Here is a 4,598-nt window from a genome sequence, read left to right as displayed (position 1 = left end):
GGAGGTGCCTCAGTTCAGCGGAAATAACCAGCGACCGACACCTTGGCACCGTGCCAATAAACAATCGCCGGTGGCCGCCGCAGTCGCTCTGCCTGGACTGCGCGCGTTATCAGGTGAAAAACGACCCGTCCTTGTGTCATTTGGAGTGTTGGTCAATAGATTCGGTGAAATATCGTGTGATCAGAGAGAGTAGAGGAGGCAGCAACTTGCGATGTGCGAACGGTTCGCAGCTGTGTTTTTATCCGTATCTCTGTCGGTTCTCGTCATAATGCCCACTTTAGGTATGGTTGTCGGGTAAAACGAAAAATAAAAAAATAAATAAAAACGTGTGTCTGATGTTTTTGCAACAACCAAAAACGTAAATTTGTTTTCATCTTATATTTTATACACATACAGCAACACTGCAGAAAAACACCTGAACAAATACACGACAATACGGCAGAGACGGCAATGCCAGCGACTGTCACAAGTCTCGAATCTAGAGAGTGAAATGAGAAGCGCATTGAGAGAAAACTCAAGCGAACACGGTTATGGTCCGGTGTAAATAATGGCTTTTTTGTTGACTGGTATTATCGTAAGAAAATAAATCACTGATTTTATCGTATCAAAAAATATTTGATGAAGGCGTTTCGTTAAAAAAAAATATCTTATTACGGGACGTAATATTTTGGATGAAACAAGCGCAGACAAAAAGGAAGTATACCTATCGCCATTGTAACATAACAAAATTTTACCCATGTTTTCTACGATTCTGAAGCTGAGACACGACGACATTACGCATGAAGCTTCATAAACATAATTTAGGTGTGCCGCACGCTTGTCCTATCAAAATCAATGAATAACGATAGGTACTGGTGTCAGTTTTGATTGTTCTACATTTCAGCCAAAGCCAAAGCTAAAGCCTAACCGCATTGTCGGAAGACGACCAATATAATTACATGTTACATTCACACGATTCAGTGCGACCAATCATATTCCTGGATTACATATGAGACCAATGACGCAATCATACATCACGTAGCTATGTTTTTCCACTACAATATGCACGACGATGGAACATGTGAAACACCAATGAGCATTCAAACACTTGCATTCATAAACACATTATCTATCGCCACAATACAATTAAAACGTACATCTCTGGTAAAGCTCATTCATCCCTGGACATCTTCTGCTATCAAAATATCCACATTATCAACAAGTAAATAAAAACAAATCTGCTCATGATTGCCGCAAAACGACAAAGAAAAAACATTGAACAGCAGCACAATTGACAGGCATATTTACTGCAGTTTTACGATGCGTCTGTTGATAAAAATGGACAAATAACAACGCTAAATGGTTGATTGCAAACATCAACTCAGCAGCAGAGACAACATCGCAAAAACAGAAATTCAAGACACGCTTTCTCCTAAATTCAAATTTAACTTCACCCGACATTCTACTTCTAATAGACCGCTGCTGAAACATGAGTTTTAACGTTGAGCACCTACACTACGCACAACAACAAAACAATCACATTACGATGATCACGATATTTCCACAATTCAAAGCTTAGGCCCATTCGCCATTCCAACACATGTAGAGTATAGACGTGAAGTGACATTTTCATTCGACCCATAGCGCCAGGAATCATCGAACCTAGTCATATAATCTTTATCCGTACGCTTGGAGGGACGTCCTACGCCTAGTACAAACACCATACATAATTATATTCACTGTCATAAAACACGCCCCATAACTCCTATTTGGTCCGCCCTTGGAGTTTGAGGAAGTAACATCGACCTACACGCTGATGACAATTAGCCATTTACTTTATTACATTATCTACATAAACACACCTCAGTGAAGAGTACCCGCCATCTTGGAACAGTATCACGTCGAAAAGCGATGCGCCACTGCTGTTTTCATTGCAGCAGTAAAAATCAACACCGAATACACAACATGCTGTACAGTTTTTACGTTAGCAGATGTTGATTAGAATGTGTTACGAATTGGCGCTAAAAACAAAGAAAAAAAAAAACAAAAACAAAATACAATGCTCAATAAAAGCTGATTATTTAGCACTGTGTTACAATGAACATACCTCATTAGATTGAGACATGCAACAGCGACAAAAACGATGCCTAAAACACGAGATCATTTCCTTCTTCGTCGTAGTAAACGCAAACAACAAACCAAATATTATTGGTACGCGACTCCTCACCTGATCTGCTTACATCAAAATACAACAAAGTGGACGCATTATCAAGATACCATCCGCCACCGATGTCACCTTCGTCTCTAAGACTACATTTCAACGTTATTTTTCCCCACATTCAACGTTGAATCTCACTTAACACATGCCTAACGAAAATCACGTGACACAACATGTATCAGCCTGTGTAGCACGCGCACGTGCGTGATTCAAACAACACCCTTCCTGAGCAGCGCTTACATCTAACACAAACACGTTTCAATCTCATGTTTTGTTGCGTTATGCAACACAGCCCGAACACACCAATTTACACTTCATTTCCCGACTGAGAGAGTCCATCTTGAGGCAAATTCGTGTACGCCTCTAGACGAAGTGCTGCCCCCATGCTGGATTTTCTTCTTCCGTGAAGGCTCTGAGAAAAGTACCCCTCGCGGCGAGGCTTCAGGTGTCGGTTGTTGGCCTCCATGTGTACGATTTTCATGAACTCGATTTGTGCAGCGAGTTTTTGGACCTCCTCCTGAGGACAGAGTAGGCGCAGAGTTAACGACTTATTTACGATAGGTGGTTTTGAAAGGATGCTGAGTGGGACAGGCTACAGGACTTTTTTCATCTGAATGCGCTAACAGATTTGGTAACTAGCTAAACATGACGGATAATAATGTCTTCTACCACTCATGGCGGTTCTTTTTAACAACCGACCCCGGCCAATATCTTCTCAAAGTGTGGCGCCGGACGACCACCCAAGGTTCTCCGATAATTACCTAGCCAAGGTGATAAAACCCCGCTATACGCCCGACCGCGCCAAGCTCGGCTCAATGACCGTCGCCCGCAACAGAGCCCAGAATCGGGTATTGATTTTACACTACCATCCATCATCACCTACAAAGACTGAACACAAGCGCCTCTGACGGTGGGTGACCAACCTTTAGTTCCTCATTTTCCCGATAGATGCTGATGTCTTCCTCGTCGGGCTCAATCCCGTTTAGGTAGAATGACGCGGCAGCTCCTCTGGCTTGGGCTCTGGCGTCGTACTCGTCACCTTGACCGACTGCGATTCGGTAGAACTGGTAAAGGTAGAAATTGGTCAGCTTAGTATATTTGCTACAGCTGGCAGCACAGTAGGTTTTCCATCACCTTAACCGACTGAGATTCGGTAGAACTGGTAAAGGTAGAAATCGAACAACTTAGTAGATTTGGTAGCACTGGCAGCACAGCGGATATGCTTACATTATACTAGTCACCAAAGATCTCCTCATTACTGTACATATGTAACTATAAATGCGCCTGCCACCTGTGAATCCAGAAGAAGTTACTTTGAAAGGCGGCCAGGGGTCTTTACGACAAATCTAGACGAGACACACTTATTTTCTCCCAAGATAAATTGACAGCACGAAGATAAAACACTCCCCTACAGATCTGCCCCTGTCCCACAGGGCTGGGCTCAGCCGCGGCGTCTATGGCATTGCAATAGTCGTGTCTAAACACATCGATAGGCCTTGCTGAAGAAATAAAGAAAATATAAACTGTGAAAAAGACAGCGAATTTGGTAGCGATAGCGGGACAACCTGTCGCGAATAAGGATAGCAAATATGTTAACGTTATATAAACGGTGCGAATGTGTAGTACAGAGATGCTAACATATAACAGCTGCCTTTCCTGAATCTGTTCTTATAACCTTGTCGTTCAGATTCCGACGAATGTCGGTTATATACTCGTGTACAGCTTACATGGGCTAACCTATTCTTGATTTATGAGACGCACTTACCACGATATACACCTGATAATGATATGGTCATTGGGTCTGTTCCAGTCGCACTTCCTAACACCCCTAAACTCCTTCAAGAGCAAGATAGAGGAGGTTGGAGCAGGGCCCTCCTTAGCTTTGTAGGGGCTAGAGCTGCCACTGGAACAGGAAAGCATCTTGGAGGAGTTTAGAGGTGTTAGGAATGCGACTGGAACAGACCCATTGTTATATATTTAATTACCTTAGGGCCAGTATCAGTACGATGGTGGTGGTTGTGCTGAGTTGAGTTCTTACGAACCCCAACAGATATTTGACGTCTGGTCCGGATGTGATGAACAAGCTGAAAAGTAAGTCAGTGGGTCAAATGTTACTCGAGCTCGCTAGCAAAGGAGAATGTTTTGCACACAGGTTGTTCCAATATACCAGAGGTAGAACTTGCATTTCGAAGTTAAACACTCCATTGGCCGAAACAATTCGATTTGCATTTCTGCTTTGTCAAATAGTCACTTGTCGGTTATTAATTACTCATATTCGTTAGCGACGTTGTGTAAAAAATCCCTGCATATGGCTGCCATGGAGAGTTGATTTATCCCCCGACGAACTGCTGGAATGGCAACCTGACTGGTAACTTACTCATTACACGTTGACTGGTGGGTT

General features: G+C 42.9%; 1 long non-coding RNA gene across 1 annotated transcript; it reads right to left on the bottom strand.

The window, feature by feature from the left end:
• Window positions 1-1,798: 1,798 nt before the first annotated feature.
• LOC122377066 lies at window positions 1,799-4,397 on the bottom strand. Its single transcript, XR_006255765.1, has 3 exons — window positions 4,183-4,397; window positions 3,121-3,261; window positions 1,799-2,714 (listed from the first exon to the last, which is right to left on the bottom strand). It is a non-coding gene; the product is annotated as an uncharacterized LOC122377066 (long non-coding RNA).
• Window positions 4,398-4,598: the final 201 nt, after the last annotated feature.

Source organism: Amphibalanus amphitrite, unplaced genomic scaffold (assembly GCF_019059575.1).
Source record: "Amphibalanus amphitrite isolate SeventyFive unplaced genomic scaffold, NRLGWU_Aamphi_draft 002493F_arrow, whole genome shotgun sequence".
Taxonomy (NCBI): Eukaryota; Metazoa; Arthropoda; class Thecostraca; order Balanomorpha; family Balanidae; genus Amphibalanus; species Amphibalanus amphitrite.
Note: the sequence above shows the minus strand (reverse complement) of the source record. Positions and strands in the feature narration are given on the sequence as shown.